At 44.0% G+C, this 24,451-nt stretch overlaps 1 protein-coding gene across 5 annotated transcripts in view; it reads right to left on the bottom strand.

Moving 5' to 3' along the window:
- LOC141091150 (uncharacterized) overlaps positions 1–24,451 on the bottom strand; it is a 208,379-nt gene that overhangs the window by 104,330 nt on the left and 79,598 nt on the right. For all 5 annotated transcript variants that reach the window (XR_012232435.1, XR_012232434.1, XR_012232433.1 and 2 more), the window contains one exon: positions 10,759–10,867. The gene's annotated coding sequence lies outside the window, so the exon portion shown is untranslated. The remainder of the gene's footprint in view (positions 1–10,758; positions 10,868–24,451) is intronic.

Here is a 24,451-nt window from a genome sequence, read left to right on the forward strand (position 1 = left end):
GAGAGGGGTTCAAAAATTTCTTTTGCTATCTCCTTCAGTACTCTGGGGTGTAATTCATCTGGACTTGGAGACTTGAATTCATTTAGGTTAGCTAAGTGTTTCCTCACTATCTTTCTGTTTATAGATAGCCTGGATTCTTCTATTCCCTTAATAGGACAGTGAAGAACAGTTGATGTTACATTTCCTTTCTGAGAGAAAACAGATGCAAAATAGGAATTTAAAAGTTCGGCCTTCTCAACATCCTGGTCTTACCATTTCATCATTTTCATCCTGTAAAAATCCTATAGCATCTTAGACTTTTCTTTTACTTTTGACATATCCCCAAAATCCTTTATTATTGCTTTTGACATCTCTTGCAAGCCTTAATTCATTGTCAGCTTTACTAATCTGATTTGTGCCCTGCAGGTTCTGCAGACAGCATTATATTATTCTTTAGATATGCCTCCCTCTTTCCATTTTAGAAACATTTTTTCTTCCTTTTTAGCATATGCTTAAGTTCAGTGTTCATCCATCCTGGCTTCCTTAAATGCTTCCTATTCTTCCCTCTTTTCAGAATTGTTAACAATTGTGCTTTGAGAATTTCATTTTTCAAGATTTCCCATCCTTCCTGGACATTTTTGTCTTTAAGGATATCCAGCCATTGGATCCCTCCAATTCTCTTTCTGAATCCCTTAAAATCTGCCTTTCTGAAATCTAACCTTGACGTCTGAGTCTTCACAGGTCTTCCTCTTCAGTTATCCAAAATTCTAAAATAGCATGGTCGCTACCTCCTAGGGTCCCAGCCACTTTTACCTCCTCGACCATTTCCTCCCTGTTTATAAGGATTAGATCCAAGGTAGCAGTTCCCCTTGTTTTCTCCCCTACCTTTTGGAAGATAAAGTTGTCAGCAAGAGAGGATAAGAATTTCCTTGACCTGTTAGTTTTGCCTGAGAGAGATTCCCAACAAATGTCTGGATAGTTGAAATCTCCCATGACAACTATGTCATATTTTTTGGAGAACTTGGCCATTTGATGCATAAAGAGTTCATCCATATCTTCAGCTTGCACAGGTGGCCTGTAGTAAATGCCTACAATGGTGTCCTTTCCATTGTTCTGTCCTTGTATTCTTACCCAAACAGTTTCCACAGAACTCCCAGTCTCTGAAGCTTCAATCTCTGTGCAGATATAACATTTCTAACATACAATGTGACACCTCCTCCTCGTTTATCAAGTCTGTTTCTTGCAAATAAGTTGTATCCTTCCAGTCTTGTATTCCAATCAGCTTTGCTGAGCTTTGCAGACTCACCTGCTATGCAAGTTTGCAAACCAAAAGTGACACACCCAGACCTTTGCTGCAGGGCTTTTAAATGGAATCTGTGGCCATAGGCCACTTGTAAGATCCGGCCAGGAGGCAGCGACCTGCCCCACTACCACCCTGTAGATCGCTCCAAAAATAAAAGCCCATGCCAGGTTTTCATAAATCTGCCTTGTGCAATAGCTTGCCCAAGACAAAACTTACATGAATTTTGCGCAGAAATCACAGCAATATCTGTGACTGCAATGCACTACAGCGGTCTTAATACGCTTCTATGCGTATCCTGGGAGGACACATAGCGACCCTTGCATATAATACCTGTCACTGCCTTACACTATCAACTACATAAGAAGAAAATGTAGGATGGAGGTAGTGGAGTCATTAAATCCTAGATCAGACCCAGAAGCAAAGCAAATTAGTCCAGACTCCAGATTAGAACCCAACATTAATTCAAACCCCAGGCCAGACTTCAACATTAGAATTGATCGTCAAATAACTAAAAACTCCAGACTAGACGCCTATATTAATTCAAAACCCAAAAGAGACCCCATAATTAATTCAGTACTTAGAGCAGACCCTTAAATGAATCAGCCTATCTAAATATACAAAATCAGATCTCAGATTATTATCACTAAATGAATGAGACCTGAGGCCAGACCCCTTGGACCTTGGCTTAACTTCATAATTCATGACCACCTGGAACAATATAAATACAGACCTAAAATCAAACTAAAACACAGATACCATGACATAGTATTTATTTTCCATCTTCCTCCTGATTTGCTTTTCAGGCACCACTACTATCCAGCATCAAGACATTACTCTATGCCATGTGCTGACATCTATGGCATTGTTTGGCATCCTGACCCAGTGCCTCAAAGGTATGGGTCCAGAGCCAATAGCACTCCTGTCCACCTACTCACCTATGTGTGCCATACTGCTGATCCCACATTTTCCCGGCAGAGGCATGTAGGCAATAACAAATGAATATTTTAATTTTTTTATGATATTCATATGCCATTATATGGAACTTGTCAGGTCCTGAAATGCTATCACCCTGCAGATATGGGGTTAATGTTCCAAAGCTTCCGTATAGTAAGAACCCAACCCAGAGTAAATGACCTTTATTGCTCCCAGCAGCTGCTGCCTCTCAGGTCATAGGGTACGTTGACATCAGGCATCAACCTTAGGGTACCGTTACACTTAGCGACGCACCAGCGATCCTGACAACGATACGACCTGGTAAGGATTGCTGGTGCGTAGCTAAATGGTGGCTAGTAAGCTGTCAAACACACGGGTATTACATACCTGGTAATGTGTTTTTTCATGAGACATGACGGCACCACGAGAGAGGGGATCCGCCCAACAAGGACAGGAAACCTTCAAGATAAAAAGGGCGGCTCCTCTCTCCGCATCAGTTGTTTTACAGAGCACGAGAGGAACTCCGCAGGCTAGTGTACATGTAAATAATACATCCTTTACACTACTAAATTTCCAACACCCAAGGGAGTGTATAATTCTAATAATGCATCCCACTAATGATGTGATCAATAGGGAGGGAATATAAGGGTGCCGTCATGTCTCATGGAAAAACACATTACCAGGTAATACCCGTGTTTTTCCATTCTACATGACGGCACCACGAGAGAGTTACAGAGATTTGTATTCTCTTAGAGAGGGATCACTGCTTGTAACACTCTTCTCCCGAATGTGAGATCAGAGGTAGCAAATAGGTCTAACCTATAATGTCTGACAAAGGTAGACGGAGCGAGCCAAGTGGCCGCCTTACAGATTTGGCAAATGGGAGCGTCTGCTCTCTCCGTCCAGGACGTCGCTATGGCCCTCGTGGAGTGGGCTTTTATACCTTCTAGAATAGCCCTGCGTGCACTGTTATATGCTGACATAATGGCCTTTCTCACTCATCTAGATACAGTCTGTTTAGAGGCTTTTAAGGCTCTTCCTTGCCCCTTGGAATGAGACAAATAAGGCCCTCTGTTTTTTTCTCCAAGGTCTCGTTACCTCTAAATACTGCAGGAGACATCTCCTCATATCTAGGCAATGAAGCCTCTCCTCCCTATGGTAGTTAGGGTTAGAACAAAGGGATGACAAGATTATCTCCTGAGCCCTAGGGAATTTTGATACCACCTTGGGAAGGTGTGCTGGATCTAATTTTAACACAACTCTATTGCCCATGGCCTGAGTGTAGGGAGGGTCTGTTGATAATGCGAGTAAATCCTCAACTAAAGCCCAATGTGAGCGTTACTAATAAGGCTGCCTTTAAAGTTAACACTTTATCTGATGTTATGTTTAGTGGTTCAAACAGACTTTCTGTCAGAGATGATAGGACTAAAGGGCCTGTCACACTAAAGGTACTGTCACACTTAGCGATGTACCAGCGATCCCGACCAGCGATATGACGCGGTCAGGATCGCTGGTACATCGCTAAGTGGTCGCTAGTGAGCTGCCACACAGGCAGATCTCACCAGGGACATCGCAGGGGTCGGGGGTCGCTACTTACCTGTCACACTAGGTGATCCTGCGTCCTCCCGCCTGGCTCCATGCGTCGCTCGTCTCCACAGCAGGAAGCGCCGCAGGAAGCTGACGACGAGAAACGGTCCAGCCTGTTCTCGCGCGATCAGCGATAACCAGCGGGGGAGCCGGTCGTAGGTAAGTATCAGACACAGCGATATCGCTAGCAATATCGCTATAACGGCACAAGTTATAGCGATATTGCTAGCGATATCTCTTAGTGTGACAGGCCCTTAAGAGATATCGCTAGCAATATCGCTATAACTAGTGACGTTATAGCGATATTGCTAGCGATATCTCTGTGTGTCATACTTACCTACGACCGGCTCCCCTGCTGGTTATCGCTGATTGCGCGAGAACGTTCAGGACTGTTTTTCTTCGTCAGCTTCCTGCGGCGCTTCCTGCTGTGAAGACGAGCGACGCGTGGAGCCGGGCGGGAGGACGCAGGATCGCCTGGTGTGACAGGTAAGTAGCGACCCCCGTCCCCAGCGATGTCGCTAGTGAGATCTGCCTGTGTGGCAGCTCACTAGCGACCACCTAGCGATGTACCAGCGATCCTGACCGCGTCATATCGCTGGTACATCGCTAAGTGTGACAGTACCTTAAATTTAGATCCCAAGGAGGAGTAGGGGACGGGACAGAGTCAGCTCTAGTACAGGCCCGGATAAACCTGGTCCCCCACCTATTGTTTGCCAGGTCGCAGTTGAATAAGGATGCCAGGGCTGAGATGTGTACTTTGAGGGTACTGACAGTTAACCCCAATCCTAAACCTTTCTGCAGAAATTCCAGTATTGTCACTATCGGGACTTTCCCTTCCCGTATTGGGTCTGAGGTAGATAAGAATTTTTTACATATCCTCCTACAAATTTTTTGTACTCACTGGTTTTCTGCTACTGAATAAGGTGGATATTAACGCTGCTGAGAATCCCTTTTTCTCTAGTAGTGATCTTTTAAATTTTAGGCTGTCAACTGCAGCCCGGATCTCTGAGGGTGATTGAAGGGACTCTGTGTTAGAAGGCCCTAGACCTCTGTCACGACATCACTCTCAGCCAGTAGGACCATGGTCTTTTTGGTCAAAAGGGGCTATCATAATCACTCTGGCTCTGTCCTCCCCGATCTTCCTCAAAACTGCTGGTATGAGGCATATTGGAGGGAAGGTGTACAGAAGACGTCCACTCTATTCTGAAGGCGACTACTGCCAATGGTCTGTCTGCTGGACTTAGGGAGCAGAATTCCTGAACCTTCCTGATGGCTTTTTTGAGGCGGAGAGATCTATACTGGGTTTTTCCCACATGTGCATTATCCGTTGAAAAATGGATTGTTTTAGGTACCATTCTCCTTGCCTCAAGTGGTTCCTGCTCAGAAAGTCTGCCTTCAGGCTGTCTATACCTCGGATATGCAGGGCCGGTAATGAGAGGAACTGGTGTTCTGCCAGAGTTATGATCCGGCCTCAAGCTGCTTAGCAGAGGCCCTTTGACAAGAGCAGTCACCTTCAGCGTAAAAGGACCGGTGACTATCTGCATCAAGGACTGAGAACGGGTGTCTCCCTGGCGGTTTATATATGCAACCACTGTTTGGTTGTCTGATAGGACTCTCACATGGTAATTCCTTTAGCGTTTTTTCGATTTGTTAGAAGTTTTTAATCATTCGAGGATAGATTTCTTTCCTCCTTGGCCTAGGGATCTTGGAGCCCTAATGTGTCTAGGTGGGCTTCACACCCCCAAGTACTGGCGACCGTTGTGACCACTTTGGAGGTTGCGTGTGTGTGCAGGGTACTCCTCTCGGAGATGACTATCTGTAACCGCCACATGAGTGTTTGGAGTGCAGAGTCTGGAGGGTGAGCGTCTGCTCTAACTGCCCCTGAAGTTCCCGGTTGTTCTGCAGCACACACCCTTACCGTTCCCTTGTGTGGAACTGGGCCCATTTGACTGCTGGTATGCAGGAGGTGAGGGACTCCCAATACCGACATGGTCCTTCACAGAGCCATTTCTGGCTCTTTTTTTTTTTTTTAGATGATATTCCTGCTCCATTGAGTCCACTGTTAACACCAAGAAAATTCTGGACCATTGCCCGTTCCAGTTTGGATCTTTTCAGCTGCCACCCCAGCGTCTGTAGTGTTCCCATCACTATTCTGACTTGTTCTCGACAGTAAGGGAGTCTTCTTCCCATTATCAAGAAGTTGTCCAAATATGGCATCACCAGAGTATCTTTTTCTCTGGGGTGTGCTGTGACTTCTGCAACTAATCTTTGTGAAACTCGAGGGCTATTGCTACTGCAAAGGGCAGAGCACCGGATTGAAAGTGACGTCACTGAGACCTCATCTGGACTGCTATTCTGAGACATTTGCGGCCTTATTGCCGGATCAGAATGTGGCGATAAGCTCTTGACTACTGACCTTATCGTCTCCACCTTGGAAGACGGGATTATCAGACACCTGTTGAGGTCTTTTCTGATTTATAATTGTCCTCCAGGGATTGTCTGGGGTATTTTTTTTTTTTAAATGGGGGGGGGGGGGAGTAAAACTCTATCCTTCTATCGGAATCTCTTCCAGGACATGTTTGTCTAGGAGTGAAATTGTTTCTCCTACCAGACTGTCTTTCTTGAGAGGACTGTATATATCCTCGTGGAGGCCAGTGGTGGAACCTTAACTCCATACATGATCCCACAATTTTGCCGGATCTAGGTGTCAGATGAGATCTACTTCCAAGCTGGGAGTAAGTGCACCTGAGAAGGCCCATCACTGGGAGGGTTTCTCGGTGTCTTTGGAAGACTTGCCGAAGTAGAGGCCTCTCCCACCTCTGGATCGTTTGTCAGAGCGGTTTCTGTCTCGAACCTTATAGTGCTGTCTTTTTTTTTTTTTTTTTTTTTTTAGAAATGTTGTTGTCGGCTCTTCCTAATACGTCATCCAATACCTGTCTAAAATAGGAAATTTCCCTTACACGGTAAGGAGCAGAGTTACAGCTCTGCCTGTGTTTTTCCCCCCCCGGCCAGCATTTAAGCAATCCAGCACGGCGTCCCACTTTAGCCAAAGCTAATTTTGCTGCTAGCCTTGCTGAATCCTGCTGAAGTCTCAGCTAGGAATACTGCCGCTGCTCTTATGGCTGGTATTGGGCTCTTTGCTCTAGCTGATCCTCCAGGTTATTAATCTATATCTTAAGGGATCTAACCACACAAGTGACCGCGATGGGCGGCCTTAGTGCTCCAGCCGAGGCCTCCCAGACCGTTTTAAGACAATTATCTGTCTGTCAGAAGTTCTTTCAGGGAACCTAAATCCTTTAAGAGCAGGGAAGACTTTCTGGCGACCTTTGCGAACGCTACGTCCATCTTTGGAGCCCCATCCCAGGATGAGGATGTCTCACCCTCAAAGGGGTACTTCCTTTCCAGGGAATGATTTCCGTTTTAATGAGACTTTAATAGGAAATGCACTACGTTTTCTCTATAGCAGGATGTCGAACATGAGTTCTATGGCTTTTCGCATCTACCAGCCTCATGATAGGCCGGACTGCTTTAATAAACTTGTCCGTACTGTAGCTTCCCCTAGGAACATATCTTTCTCATCTGGACCACATTTCTCATCAGCGAGATTTAATTGAGTCATCCTCTGATCCCTCTGGAGTCCTCCTGAGAGATCAATGAGGTGTTGGCCTTTACTTTGCTATTCGTGTCCGTTGACTGCAAAGCCCTTCCTGATTTACAGACATCTGGCTGGATCAGGGACCTCAAGCTCTCAGCAAAGAGGGTGTCTCTTCCGCTACTATTTTATTAATCCAGGCCTGACACCACCTCTTATTCGGAAGGGACTCTTTTTTTTTGCACAAGGAATATTCCTTATTCCTAGCTTTTGATTTACCCCATTTTAGGGACCTCCAATACTCTACCCCACCAATGTATGTAAAAAGGGGGGAGAGAGGAGACAAAACAAAGAACAGACAATATCGTACTGGACTTTCTCGAAGTTCACTTACCACTCGGACGTTTCACAGGAGGCTGACTGGTCTGTTCACTTGTTTCCCATTGGGACTATGGACCCCTCCTTTTTACACCATGACGATCCGCCCGTACGCTTATCAGAGGGGCTTCCACTGTATTTATGGTGCGTCCGGCTCTCCTCATCTGAGCGAGACCACCACTCTTGCACCTCCTGGTGCAGCTGTAAGTGAACATCTTATAAGCGGCTAAACTGCTGCTGTTCCTGATGAGAGCAGTCACAATCAACCTAGAAATGTTGGTGACCCATGCCAGCACTTCTGACAGCATTACCCCATTTTTTTTTTTTGTTGGATCACCTGGTTGATCTTGCACCTGCCGGTCGCATGCGCTTTCTGTACCTCAAACCACATATGCGCACTATGCCCGGCTCACGCCGCTGGCCACCACTGCTTCCTGCAGGTACAGCTTCATCTATGGCCCAAATTGTGACCGGTGCACTGGGCTCAACAGGGAGGGTAGATAAATCTGGCCTCCGAGGAGTCTTACTTCAGGCCCGGGCACTGATGTGCCTCATGGGCTGCATGGCAATCATGCATCAACAGGGAGGGATCACAGAAAGTGGCCTCCATGGACTTCTATGAGGTATGTCGGCATCTGGGAGGGTACACCCAATGTGGCCTCCGAGGCTCTAACTTCACCCAGGCATTCGCCTCACGGGCTGTGGCCATGCACTCGCTCGGGGGGGGCATAGGAATATATGGCCCCTGAGGAGACTACCGGTACCTGGTGACGGGTGTAGCAGACCAGTGCCTACCAGTAACCACCCAACCCAGGCATCCTCTTCTTCCTTCCAGAATCTTCAAGAGGTTTTCATCTTGAGGGTTCCCCATCGAGGACAGGAAACCAACTGATGCGGAGAGACGAGCCGCCCCCTTTATCTTGAAGGTTTCCTGTCCTTGTTGGGCGGATCCCCTCTCTCGTGTTGCCGTCATGTAGAATGGAAAAAGGCAGATTTACCCAAGGACACAGCAACGATCCAGCGATCCGTATAACGATCTCGGTGGTCGTTGGGACCTTGTCACACAGCAGCGATTCTGACAACTCCCGCCTGCGTCCATGATGTCTGAGTCGCTAACGACGTCGCTCGTCGGTGTCAAACACAGCGATGCACGCTGGCCAGCGGGACACCAGCGATCAAAAAATGGCTCAGGACATCCGAGCACGATCAGCGACATCGCAGCGGGGGGCCGGTCGCCGCTATGTGTTACACGTAACGAGATAGCTGGCGAGGTCACTGTTGCGTCACAAAATCGGTGACGCTTCAGCGATCTCGCTATGTGAGATGGGGCCTTTAGTCTTCGGCAGCACAGAGTGACCTGTAGGGTGTATTGCTGAATAGCTTATATATGGGGGTGATCACTGGGGCGGCAATGTTTATATATGAGGTCAGTGAGCCACCCCAGGCTATGACACACAGTGGGGGAGTTCAGTTCTTAAAAGGAATCTTTCACCTTCACTTAAATTTCAGTTTTGTTTCTGGCTGCATTGATAGATCTTGGCGAGTATACAATTTACATCCATATACTTCTTATACTGCAATCAATACATGTTAATAATCTGTGCACAAAAATGATATCCCAAATTCTACAATACTGAACTCACACATGGATACTGTAATGAGATATCATGGAATACTGGCCGCTATACGGATTATTGCATTTGTAATAGTCAAATAATTCTCACAGTTTTCTTTACTAGCAGGGATGACAAGGCACAATACAAGTCTATGGGTCCGTGTAAAACCCGTTGTCACGCACGGTAAGGGAAAACCAATTGTAACATAAAGGGAAATGGGGAAGGGGGCCCAGACACTAAGGAAGGGATTTGGAGACCCCCTAGGCTAGATCTAATCTCTTCCTAGAACTCCTACCGAGCCCTTATATTGGTTCCTCACCAATCGCCGAGCCAAAACCTGAGGCCCTGAATCTCCCTGGGGCTTAGTCCTGAATAGGGAACAGAAGGGAGATGCGCGATAGGCAGTCTCCGCTAAACTAAAGACGGTAAGGTAAGACAAACAGGGGAACACTTAGCTGAATCGCAAGATACGGATACCAGAAGAGGGATTCCAGACACCAAACTGGAGCACTCTGAGAAGGTCCAACCCTGTAGCAAGCAGAAGTGGAAATGAAACTATTACCTGCACTGGGTCACAGCTGAGCCACTAACTAAATAGATCCAAACTTCTCAGGGCAGGAGGAGGTCGACGCTGGGTCCTAGAGGCAGATGGTTCAGGGAGCAATCTGTATGAACAGGCGCTCAGACCTTCTGAGGCCTGACGCAGGATGATAGCCTGTCACCTCCAAAGCGCTCGTGACACCCGTACAGCACATGGATGGTGTCTGTGTTTTATCAGTGTGACTGATATACAGGTTTAACATTATTAGACACCATATTACTTGTAATTTGAGAGCAGTGGTGTATTTTGCAACTTGCCCGTGTCGGAAAATTTATATTGGACGAACAACGAGGCAAACTTAAAGTAAGAATCTGAGAACACGTCCTGGGTATAAAAACAGTGGAGAATGAAAATGAAATGAATGCCTTAAAGACTATCCCAAGGCATTTTAAACTTCACCATATGTGTGACAGTACAAAATTGAGAGTCCCCGGAATAGATATGATTCCCACCAACATTAGGGAAGTTAATACTAGCCGTAAGTTGGCACAGTGTGAGACCAAGTGGATCTGCACCCTTAAAACGGTCCAACCATTTGGTCTAAATGAGAATAATCGTTTTGCCCTATTTCGCTGACTATGGTCGCTTTGTCATTGTGTATATGCTATTTTTATAATTTTTTATTATTTTATTATGCCTATTGCAGACTATTTTAATATTATGGTAATTATAATTACTATATTTTATAATATTTACTTATTCTGTATGTTACATAATTATTACACTATTCTATCTATATTAATTTTAATACTTATACATGGTAACTTACCTGGTTTTCTTTATTTTCTTATACTAGTGTGGGTGGTGATATGGATTGTGGAGTGGACTGTTCTTTCTGCCATCTTTTGGAGTCCAATCTCTCTGCACCAAAGGGAGCACTAAGAGAAGAATTATTGAAACATCAAGATCCATGAAGATACATATATATATTTATACATATTGATACATTGTGTGTTATATATTTCATATTTTTGAATGCATATTATTGGATTTTGTCTTATTAATATTACGTTTGTGGACTACCATAATTTTTATACTTTACAGCGTTTTCTTATGAATATATTTTTCTGTAACTATATGCGATGTTTTCACTGTTAATGGTGTGATATATTATACTAAACTTTATTATATATACTATACTAACTATATTAATCATGTGACTGGTTTTATCTGTCATCACCGGTACGCGCTTGTGGCAAATATAATGTGGGGTTCCATCTGCAGCCGCGTCTTTAGGTCTCCTGGCTTGCAATTTACTTGCAGCTAGGATACATGACGTGTCCGGTTTGGTTTCTCCGCCTTCTCCTGCTCCAAGCGCATCATTTTATGGTCTTGTACAGCCAGCTGCTAGGGACGTTTTGATAGTGGTGTAATTAAAACCTCATCTCTTCCGGGTATATACGTTTGCTTCAGTCACTATGGTGACTATGGTCACGTGAAGCTATGACCCGGCCTTTATCGCTATGGTTCCCTGAGGATGGCATCTAGCTGTTAGTCTGTTTCTGCCATGCGCAGTACATGCTCTGGGAATATTTTTTCGGCTCCGTTTACTATTGGAGCAAAGATCTTCGTCTGGTCACTTGATGCCTAGCCCAGCCCCCGTTGCCACAGACACCTGGTGACGGCGGTGTTCTTATATGTCGGACTGTTTCTGACATGCGCAATCGTATGGAGAGACTTCTGCTGGAGATGTTTTGTCTCTGTGAATGACGGCGGTGGCCATTTATACTATATTATTGTTTTTATATGCGCAGTCACATTAAACTGTTTTCGATTGGGTGCAGTGACAGACGATGCATACACAATTATGGATTCTGTTATGCACGCCTCTAATATATGCCGATTGGTGTTGCTTTTACACACCCCCACTGCCTATTGGTTTTTTTGGGTATATATACCTACCTGTATCCCATGGGCGCCACCCACTGACGAAGGCTACGTGCCGAAACGCGCGTTGGGTGGGCGTCTATCAAGGAGACCAGGAGCTATACATATTGTGAGTTACTATTAACCTCTCTTTTACAGTCGTACCTTTATTACTATTGTTTTCATGGTCTATATACTATTACACCCTTTTGGGTATCTAAGCAATAGGTTAAATCTATAGCGTGGCATATCTTATACTGACACCTACTGGTGCTTTTTGGTATTGCACTGCACTTTATTTTTGAATGTTAACCCTATAAATACTATATATTTTTTATTCACATTTTTAATGTATTTTTAATGTATGTTTCACCTTGCTGCTATTCCAAATTTTATATTTTTTCAGTCACTATATAATAGTAGGCAGTTATGCACATTATTAATGTATGAATTCACATTGATGTTGTTTACATATTTATAAAGTCATAGAATCATAGAATGGTTGAGTTGGAAGGGACCTCCTGGGCCATCTGGTCCAACCCCCTGCTCAAAGCAGGATTCGCTAAATCATCCCAGTCAGATGTCTGTTCCGCCTCTGTTTGAAGACTTCCATTGAAGGAGAACTCACCACTTCTCATGGCAGCATGATCTACTCATTGATCACTCTGTCAAAAAGTTTTTTCTAATATCTAATCTGTGTCTCCTCCCATTCAGTCTCATCCCATTGCTTCTAGTCTTTCCTTGTGCAAATGAGAATAAAGTTGATCCTTCTAAACTGTGACAGCCCTTTAGATATTTGTAGACAGCTATTAAGTCTCCTCTCTGTCTTCTCTTTTGCAAACTAAACATTCCCAAATCCTGCAACCTTTCCTCATAAGACAGGGTTTGCAGACCGGTCACCATTCTGGTCGCTCTTTTCTGAACTTGCTCCAGTTTGTTGATGTCTTTTTTAAAAGTCAATGCACAGTTGTAGGTAATTATTTATCAGCACCATTTATTGTATAGATATGCCTCTGTATCAGGATAGTATTGCCCCAATTTTTCAGCATGCACAAAAAAAAAATTTTAATGAAGCATTTCTCTATTAGATTTCTATTATATTAATAAAATTTACAATTTTAATCTGGGACTTTCTGGTCGATTTGTGGTTCTTTCTGGTATTAGGCTTTCTTAGTTGTTTTTGACTGTCCCAGTACAATACCCACTGGTCCATTTAGGCTGCCCACAGTACAATACCACTTAGGTTTCACTAGAATTGTAGCTGTTGGTTTTTTATCATTGAAAGTGTGGTTTTAGGTTTAACATTGCAAAGTATAGGAGAAACTTTGTAATTTCTTTTTATTTTGCCATAACGGAAAAACACTGACACACTAATGGAACTCTGGCACACAGATGACACTGATGGCAAAGTGATGAGATACTAACACATTAATGGCACATTGATTGCACGAGGCTGAAGTTGGTTTCTTATTCGTCCGGTTTCTTATTCGTCAGTTTCTTATTCAGCAATTTTTTCTTTTCTGTTTTTTATAGGTTTAACAAAAAATAAGCATCCCAATAACAAAAAAACAATGTAGTGAGGTGCCTTGATGTGAATACACTTAAAAACAGCTACAAAAACTATGAAACTGGCACAAAAATGAGCATCAAAGTGGGCACCAAAGAGCATTGAAGAAAGGGTTAAATGACTTTGGGCCACTGATCTCACACTGCAGACATATAGAACAGGGAGACCCACATCAAAACCAGGTCTCTCCAGCCTGGCCCAAATGGGTTCTGGGCATCAGAACTGGCATCAAAGTGGGTAGACAGTCAATTTTGGTCATTTGAATAAGTAACTGATGTTGATAAGGGGTTAAATTACCTTAGGCCACTGATCTCACATCAAGAAAACACAGATAGTGATCCCATGCATCAAACCCAGGTCCTTCCAGCCTGGCTCAAATGGGTTCTGTGCATCAGCATTGGCATCAAAGTGGGCAAACAGCCGATTTTCACCCATTTGAATAAGTATCTGATGTTTTTAAGGGGTTAAATGACTTTCGGCCACTGATCTCACACTAAGAATACACAGATAGTGATGCAGTAATCCATAGCTGAGGAAAATACAGTTTGCAACCAGGACGGTGCTAAGATGCTGCTGGCCCGGCTGCAAACTACTGGGGAATGAGGAGATGCCACCGGCGCAGCCTCAGAGACTAGCGGTGAAGTCAATAGGTCTGCCCTCCCTGTCGGCGTGACTCGCGCTGAACTCTGGAGCGTGGGAAAATGCCAGTTCATTCTCCCATGCTCCAGAGTTCATCTCAGTTCAGGCCGGCAGGGAGGACAGACTCAGTGACGTCAGCGGTAGACTCTGAAGCTGCGCTGGCATCATCTCATTCATTCACCAGTAGTTGCAGCCGGGGCGGTCACATCTTAGCACCGCTCCTGGCTGCAAACTGTATTTTCCAATATGGATTACTGTGTGGGACAGAACGACGGACAGATATGATATATTGTTGTATTTTTTTTTTATTCATTACTGGAAAACAAAGGCGTCACATGGATTAGCTGGATAATGAAGATGAAAAACTGTGTTTAGTGTTGTATTTCACTAAAAGACTTTATTCTGGCTGCATTTTTACTGAACCTGCAACAACTATAGGATTAGTAATGGATAGGTATCTTATTGACACCTCTCCATTAGAAAGCCAGGCTTGATGTGACCTTACAATTCAAAGGTGACATCAACCCCCAACTATTAACCCATATGCCACCGCTACAGGGCAGTGGGAAGAGAGGCTAAGTGCCAGAAATGGTGCATCTTACAGTTGCGCCACTTCTGGAGTGGCTGAGAGCTGGTGTTTGTAGCCGGGGTGGGTAAATATCCATGATCCCTTCCTTGGCTATAAATATCAGCCCGCAGCTGTCTGCATAGTCTTTTCTAGATATTAATTAGAAGGGGACCCCACGTCATTTTGGGAGCCCACCTATTTTAATAGTCAGTAAAAGCTAAATACAGTGTGTCCGTAAAGTCATGGTGCACTTTTCACCAGTCACTGGAAAGCAACAAAAGACGATAAAAATGTGAAATCTGCTCCAAATAAAAGAACCTCTCCCAGTGTCTTAACTATTCAGTGCAGTTCGATGTGGGCTCCAATTGCTGTCCTACACACATCCAAACGATAGCTTGTGCTTGCATGATGTCACAGATCTGGCAGTGTATGAATCAGAGTTCAGTTTATCAGGGGTTAATCTGTCTTGGGGCTCCGCAAGAGCTTAAACGAGTTTGTGTTGTTTGATTGCTTCTTATTATCTCTCCTCATGATCAGTTCTGATATGATTGGACCAGAGAAAGGGCGCCAAAAGTGCACCATGAAATTATGGACACACTATACAGCTGCAGGCTGATATTCAGAGCCTGGGGAGTGCCATGGGTATTAACCCCTTCCTAGGCTATAAACACCGGCCCCCAGTCACTGGCTTTCCCTCTCTGGATTGGAAATTTGCGCGGGAGCCCACGACATTTTTTCCCCCAAAAATAATCTTATTAATTACATACAATTAGTACTGTGTGTGTGGGACATGTATTTGTCAGTGACATGTATATATCTACCTATTCCATATGGATTTACTGTATATAAACCATGTCTTCTATCTCGTCAGCTTCTACAGCGATTTTACAGAAGACGACAAATGAATTACCAGCTATTGTTCTTTTTCTCTATGTAATACAAAGATATATACAGTGCCTTGCGAAAGTATTCGGCCCCCAGGAGCTATTCATCCTTTCCCCACATAACATGCTTCAAACATAAAGATACCAAATGTGAATTTTTGGTGAAGACTCAACAACAAGTGGGACACAATTGTGAAGCTGAACGAAATTTATTGGTTATTTTAAATTTTTGTGGAAATTCAAAAACTGAAAAGTGGTGCGTGCAATATTATTCGGCCCCTTTAACTTAATACTTTGTTGCACCACCTTTTGCTGCGATTACAGATGCAAGTCGCTTGGGGTATGTCTCTGTCAGTTTTGTACATCGAGAGACTGAAATTCTTGCCCATGCTTCATTGGCAAACAGCTCGAGCTCAGTGAGGCTTGATGGAGATCGTTTGTGAACAGCAGTTTTCAGCTCTTTCCACAGATTCTCGGTTGGATTCAGGTCTGGACTTTGACTTGGCCATTCTAACACCTGGATACGTTTGTGAACCATTCCATTGTAGATTTTGCTTTATGTTTGGGATCATTGTCTTGTTGGAAGACAAATCTCCGTCCCAGTCTCAGGTCTTTTGCAGACTCCAACAGGTTTTCTTCAAGAATGGTCCTGTATTTGGCTCCATCCATCTTCCCATCAATGTTAACAATTTTCCCTGTCCCTGCTGAAGAAAAGCAGGCCCAAACCATGATGCTGCCACCACGTTTGACAGTGGGGATGGTGTGTTCAGGGTGGGGATGGTGTGTTCAGGGTGATGAGCTGTGTTGCCTTTACACCGAACATATCATTTGGCATTGTTGCCAAAAAGTTCAATTTTGGTTTCATCTGACCAGAGCACATGCTTCCACATGTTTGGTGTGTCTCCCAGGTAGCTTATCGCAAACTTTAAACAACACTTTTTATGGATATCTTTGAGAAATTGCTTTCTTCTTGCCACTCTTCCATAAAGGCCAGATTTGTGCAGTGTACGACTGATTGTTGTCCTATGGACAAACTGTCCCACATCAGCTGTAGATCTCTGCAGTTCATCCAGAGAGATCATGGGCCTCTTGGCTGCATCTCTGCTTAGACCTCTCCTTGTTTGGGATGAAAGTTTAGAGGGACGGCCGGTCTTGGTAGATTTGCAGTGGTATGATACTCCTTCCATTTCAATATGATATCTTGCACAGTGCTCCTTGGGATGTTTAAAGTTTTGGAAATCATTTTGCATCCATGTCCGGCTTTAAACTTCTCCACAACAGTATCACGGACCTGCCTGTTGTGTTCCTTGGTCTTCATGATGCTTTCTCTGCTTCAAACAGAACCCTGAGACTATCACAGAGCAGGTGCATTTATATGGAGACTTGATTACACACAGGTGGATTATATTTATCATTATTCATTTAGGACAACATTGGATCATTCAGAGATCCACAACAAACTTCTGGAGTGAGCTTGCTGCACTGAAAGTAAAGGGGCCGAAGAATATTGCACGCCCCACTGTTCAGTTTTTGCATTTCCACAAAAACTTAAAATCACCAATAAATTTTGTTCAACTTCACAATTGTGTTCCACTTGTTGATTTTTCACCAAAAATTTACATTTGGTGTCTTTATGTTTGAAGCATGATATGTGGGAAAAGGTTGAAAAGTTCCAGGGGGCGAATACTTTCACAAGGCACTGTATATATACACTGCTTAAAAAAAATAAAGGAAACACTTAAACAAAGTAACATAGTTATTAAGGTTGAATGAAGACTTTAAGTCCATCTACTTCAACCCATATCCTATCCTAACTTGCCCTAACATGTTGATCTAGAGGAAGGCAAAAAAACCCATGTGGCAAACAGTAAGCTTCATATTGGGGAAAAAAATTCCTTCCCGACTCCACATACGGCAATCAGACTAGATCCCTGGATCAACGCAATATTAAGGAAACTAGTGTATATACCCTGTAATATTATACTTTTCAAGAAAGGCATCCAGTCCCTTCTTAAATTTTATTAGGGAATCACTCATTACAACATCATATGGCAGAGAGTTCCATAGTCTCACTGCTGTTACAGTAAAGAATCCGCATCTGTGAGTATGCTTAAACCTTCTTTCCTCCAGACGTAGAGGATGCCCCCTTGTCCCCGTCATAGGTCTAAGAGTAAAAAGATCATTAGAAAGGTCTCTGTTTTGTCCCCACATATATTTAAACATTGTAATAAGATCACCCCTAAGCCTTCGATTTTCCAAACTAAATAACCCCAAGTGTAATAACCTGTCTTGGTATTGCAGACCCCTCAGTTCCCTAATAACCTTGGTCGCTCTTCTCTGCACCCGCTCCAGTTCAGCTATGTCTTTCTTATACACCGGAGACCAGAACTGTACACAGTATTTTAAGTGTGGTCGCACTAGTGACTTATATAGAGGTAAAATTATGTTCTCCTCATGAGCATCTATGTCTCTTTTAAAGCATCCCATTATTTTATTTGCCTTTGCAGCAGCTGCCTGACACTGGCCACTAAATGTGAGTTTGTCGTCCACCCATACACCCAGGTCTTTTTCAGTGACAGTTTTGCCCAGTGTTTTACAATTAAGCACATAATTATACATCTTGTTCGTTCTTCCCAAGTGCATGACCTTACATTTATCCCCATTAAAGCTCATTTGCCATTTATCAGCCCAAGCGTCTAGTTTACATAAATCCTCCTGTAATATAAAATTGTCCTCCTCTGTATTGATTACCCTGCAGAGTTTAGTGTCATCTGCAAATATTGAAATTCTACTCTCTGTGCCCCCTACAAGGTCATTAATAAATATGTTAAAAAGAAACGGGCCCAAAACTGACCCCTGTGGTACCCCACTGCTAACCGTGACCCAGTCCGAGTGTGCTCCATTAATAACCACCCTTTGTTTCCTATCCCTGAGCCAGCTCTTAACCCACCTACACATGTTTTCCCCTATCCCCATTATTCTCATTTTATGTATCAATCTTATGGGTGGCACCATATCAAAAGCTTTTGAAAAGTCCATGTACACCACATCCACTGCATTCCCTTGGTCCAGTCCTGAACTTACCTCTTCATAGAAGCTTATCAGATTAGTCTGACAGGAAAGGTCCCTTGTAAACCCATGTTGATATTGGGTCATGAGGTTATTCTTCTCCAGATACTCCAGTATAGTATCTCTTAGAAAACACTCCAGGATTTTACCCACAGTTGAGGTTAAACTTACTGGCCTATAATTTCCAAGTTCAGTTTTTGTCCCCTTTTTGAATATTGGCACCACATTTGCTATACACCAGTCCTGTGGTACAGACCCTGTTATTATGGAATCTTTAAAGATTAAAAATAATGGTCTATCTATGACTGGGCTTAATTCCTGCAGTACTCGGGGGTGGATCCCATCCGGGTCCGGGGATTTGTCAATTTTAGTGATTTTTAGACACCGCCGTACTTCCTGCTGGGTTAAGCAGGTGACATTTAATGGAGAATTTTTATCCCTGATCATGTTATCAGTCATGGGATTTTATTGTGTAAATACTGTTGAAAAAGCAATATAGCATATTGGCTTTTTCCTCATCCTCATCCACCCAGACTATTTTTAAGGGGGCCAACACTATCATTTTTTAGCTTCTTACTATTTATGTAGTTAAAGAATATTTTGGGATTATTTTTACTTTCTCTGGCAATGAGTCTCTCTGTCTCAATCTTTGCTGTCTTGATTTGCTTTTTACACAATTTATTTAATTTTCTGTATTTATTTAATGCCTCATCACTACCTACTTGCTTTAGTTCTCTAAATGCTTTATTTTTTATCTCTTATTGCACCCTTACAGCTCTATTTAGCCATAGTGGTTTCCTCCTATTTCTCGCATGTTTATTCCCATACGGTATATATTGTGCACAGGTCCTATTCAGGATGCTAATAAACGTCTCCCATTTTCTTTGTGTAATTTTATGCCTCAGGATATTGTCCCAGTTAATTGCACCAAGATCATCTCATCCGTTGGAAATTTGCCTTCCTGAAGTTTAGTGTCCTTATAATCCCTCAACTACACATCTTATTAAAGGATACATAAAAAATTATTAATTTGTGATCACTATTACCCAAGTGACCCTCAACCCTTACATCTGATATGCGGTCTGGCCTGTTGGTTAATATTAGGTCTAGCAGTGCCCCCCCTTTTGTTGGGTCCTGAACTAGTTGTGAACAGTAATTGTCTCTCATAGTTGTCAAAAACCTATTACCTTTGCTGGAACTGCGGGTTTCGCTTCCCCAATGTATTTCAGGGTAGTTGAAGTCCCCCATAATAATGACTTCTCCTTGATTCGCCGCTTCATCTATTTGCATTATGAGGATATTCTCTGTTGCTTCCATTATTTTTGGAGACTTATAACAAACCCCTACAAGTAATTTATTATTTTTCCCCCTCCCCTTATTTCTATCCACAGGGACTCTACATTTTCATTAGATTCATATATATTATCACGAAGGATGGGTTTTAAGGATGATTTTACATATAAACACACGCCTCCCCCTCGCTTATTTGTTCGGTCATTTCTGAACAGACTATAGCCCTGTAAATTAACCGCCCAGTCATGTCTCAGATATCCCCACCATGTCAAAATTATGTTCCAACAACAACAACTCCAATTCCTCCATTTTGTTGGCGACGCTGCTGGCATTAGTACACATGCACTTTATGTATCTCTCTGTACCTCTATTCTTAACTAATTAACTGTTCTAACCCCACCCCCATGCCACCCCCACCCCCAATGTCATTATTTGTGCCCAGGTCTCTATCTGCACTGTCTTCCCCTCCTATAAAAGGAATACCCTCCCCCCCGTCCCTAGTTTAAACACTCCTCCAACCTTCTAGCCATTTTCTCCCTCAGCACAGCTGCACCCTCCCCATTGAGGTGCAGCCCGTCCCTAGCGTAGAACCTGTAGCCAACTGAGAAGTCGGCCCAGTTCTGCAGGAACCCAAACCCCTCCTTCCTACACCAATTCCTGAGCCACTTATTAATCTCCCGTTGCCTCTCTGGCGTGGCACGTGGTACAGGAAGTATTTCCGAAAATACCACCTTGGAGATCCTTGCTTTAAGATTACAGCCTAATTCCCTGAAATCATCTTTAAGGACCTTCCACCTACCTCTAACTTTGTCATTTGTGCCAAAGTGCACCATGACCGCTGGATCCTCACCAGCCCCTCCCAGTAATCTGTCAACCGGATCAGCGTTGTGTCGGACTCGAGCGCCAGGTAGGCAGCACACCGTTCGACGATCCCTGTCTTTGTGACAGATTGCCCTATCTGTTCCCCTAATAATTGAGTCTCCCACTACCAGAACCTGTCTGGCTTGCCCTGCTCTCCTATTTCCCCCCTTACTGGAGCAGACACTCCTCTGGCTTTCAGAGGACATGCCTTGCTGCAGCAGTGCTACTCCTGCACTAACACTCCCCTCATCTGCCAACTTAGCAAACTTATTGGGGTGTGCCAGATCAGGACTAGCCTCCCTGGTGCTCTTCCCTCTACCTCGCCTTCTAACTGTCACCCAGGTAGCTGCTTCATTGTCCTGCAGCTCCAACCTAGCATCCCTCCCCTCATCTATCCCATTGAACGTCTGCTCAGTGAGCAGAAGACTCCTTTCCATATTGTTTATGGATCTCAGTGTTGCCAGCTGCACATTTAGATCAAGTATCTGGGCTTCCAAATGCACAACGTTGTTATGATTGAGTCACCGTAGGAGGCAGACACAAAAATAGAAGCTACGTCCAGAAAACCAGAGAAGTTGGCAACTATCAGATTGCAGACCCCTGAACCTATCAACACAACTAGCAGTAGCCGTGGGGGGTTCCTACGATGCCCTAGACCCCTCGATCACAGCCGGAGAGATAAATAGCCTAAAGACAGAAAAGGAAATCTAAACTGCCCCAGAGCAGACTCCAAAGTAAAAGGCAGCCCCCAACATATAATGACGGTGAAGCAAGATGAAAAAACACTCACACAGATAGAAAGATAGACTGAGCAAAGACGGGGCCCAAGCTAAACAGAAAAGGAAAGGAAGGTTGCTGTCTGCAATCTGCCAAAACCCTATCAAAGACATAAGCCAAAAAGCTGATATGAAAAAGACCCTGAAGCAGCTAGGCTTCAAAAACTAAATCAGCACTCAGGTATTTTCAGAAGACAGAGCTAAAGGAATCAAACTCCCTGAATCACAAGTCACACACTTACCACAGTTCGCACTTACGCTCAGGTCACACTCGCTCAGGCAGAAGATTTAAAAGATTTTTTTTTTCCCTTTTACCAGCACACCACCCTGCTGCTCAATGCACTTCCAAAAGGAGTTGAGCCACAACCAGCTGCGCCTTATAAACCCTTAATTATGAACTCCCACCCTTAATTAACCCCTTGTGAATATAGTTACACCTCAAGATTTAAATGCAATATAGTTAACCCTTAAAGACACAGTAAAATAAGAGATTATCCCTGTAGAAAGAAAAAAATAGGCTAAACAAGCCCCCAAGCCCCCCAAAAATTGAACAGGTAGAAAGCACTCAGCAACCTACAATTCAGCAACTCACACAGGTATTTGTTATAGATTTTCCAAATACCTCTTCACTGAATCACAAGTCACACACTTACCACAGTTCGCACTTACGCTCAGGTCACACTCGCTCAGGCAGAATATTTAGAAGATTTTTTTTTTTTTCCCTTTTACCAGCACACCACCCGGCTGCTCAATGCACTTCCAAAAGGCAAAACAACAGAATATAACTCCAAGTAAATCAAACTTCCATGAAATTAAACTGTCCACATAGGAAGCAACACTGACAATCAATTTCACATACTGTTGTGCAAATGGAATAGACAATAGATGGAAATTTTTGGCAATTATCAAGGCACCCTCAATAAATGAGTGGTTCTGCAGGTAGGGACTACAGACCACATCTCAGTACCAATGCTTTCTGGCTGATGTTTTGGTCACTTTTGAAGGTTGGTTGTGCTTTCACACTCGTGGTAGCATGCGACGGACTCTACAACCCACACAAGTTGCTCAGGTAGTGCAGCTCATCCAGGATGGCACATCAATGCGAGCTGTGGCAAGAAGGTTTGCTGTGTCTGTCAGCGTAGTGTCCAGAGGCTGGAGGCCCTACCAGGAGACAGGCCTGTACACCAGGAGACGTGGAGGGGGCCATAGGAGGGCAACAACCCAGTAGCAGGACTGCTACCTCAGCCTTTGTGCAAGGAGGAACTAGAGGAGCACTGCCAGAGTCCTGCAAAATGACCTCCAGTAGACCACAAATGTGCATGTGTCTGAACAAACGGTTAGAAACCGACTCCATGAGGATGGTCTGAGGGCCCAACGTCCACAGATGGCGGTTGTGCTCACGGCTCAACACCTTGAAGGACGCTTGGCATTTGCCACAGAACACCAGGATTGGTAAATTCGCCACTGGCTCCCTGTGCTCTTCACAAGTGAAAGCAAGTTCACACTGAGCATATGTGACAGATGGTGTGGGGTGGCATTTCTTTAGAGGGCAGTACAGCCCTCCATGTGCTCGCCAGAGGTATCCTGACTTCCATTAGGTACCGAGATGAGATCCTCAGACCCCTTGTGAGACCATATACTGGAGTGGTTGGCCCTGGGTTCCTCCTAATGCAGGACAATGCCAGACCTCATGTGGCTTGAGTGAGTCAGCAGTTCCTGCAAGATGAAGGCATTGAGGCTATGGACTGGCCCGCCCATTCCACAGACCTGAATCCGATTGAACATATCTGGCACATCATGGCTCGCTCCATCCACCGTCATGTTGCCCACAGACTGTCCAGGGGGATGCTTTAGTCCAGGTCTGGGAGGAGATCCCTCAGGAGGCCATCTGCCGCCTCATCAGGAGTATGGCCAGGCATTGTAGGGAGGTCATACAGGCAAGTGGAGGCCACACACTACTGAGCATCATTTCCTTGTCTTGAGGCATTTCCACTGAAGTTGGATCAGCCTGTAATTTGATTTTCCACTTGGATTTTGATGATCCTTCCAAATCCAGACCTTCATGGGATATTAATTTTGATTTACATTGATCATTTTTATGTTTTCTTGTTCTCAATGCATGCCACTATGTAATGAATAAAGATTTGCTGCTTCGATATTTCATTCAGTGGTATCTACGATGTGGTATCTTAGTGTTCCCTTTATTTTTTTGAGCAGTGTTTATAATAAATATATATATATATATATATATACACTCACTGGCCACTTTATTAGGTACACCATGCTAGTAAGGGGTTGGACCCCCTTTTGCCTTCAGAACTGCCTCAATTCTTCGTGGCAGAGATTCAACAAGGTGCTGGAAGCATTCCTCAGAGATTTTGGACCATATTGACATGATGGCATCACACAGTTGGCGCAGATTTGTCGGCTGCACATCCCTGATGCGAATCTCCCGTTCCACCACATCCCAAAGATGCTCTATTGGATTGAGATCTGGTGACTGAGGAGGCCATTTGAGTACAGTAAACTCATTGTCATGTTCAAGAAACCAATCTGAGATGATTCGAGCTTTATGACATGGCGCATTATCCTGCTGAAAGTAGCCATCAGATGTTGGGTACATTGTGGTCATAAAGGGATGGACATGGTCAGCAACAATACTCAGGTAGGCTGTGGCGTTGCAACGATGCTCAATTTGTACCAAGGGGCCCAAAGAGTGCCCAGAAAAAAATTCCCCACACCATGACACCACCACCACCAGCCTGAACCGTTGATACAAGGCAGGATGGATCCATGCTTTCATGTTGTTTACGCCAAATTCTGACCCTACCATCCGAATGTCGCAGCAGAAATCGAGACTCATCAGACCAGGCAACGTTTTTCCAATCTTCTACTGTCCAATTTCGATGAGCTTGTGCAAATTGTAGCCTCAGTTTCCT

This window comes from Dendrobates tinctorius, unplaced genomic scaffold (genome assembly GCF_039654945.1).
Source record: "Dendrobates tinctorius isolate UK_male_01 unplaced genomic scaffold, ASM3965494v1 ptg000049l, whole genome shotgun sequence".
Taxonomy (NCBI): Eukaryota; Metazoa; Chordata; class Amphibia; order Anura; family Dendrobatidae; genus Dendrobates; species Dendrobates tinctorius.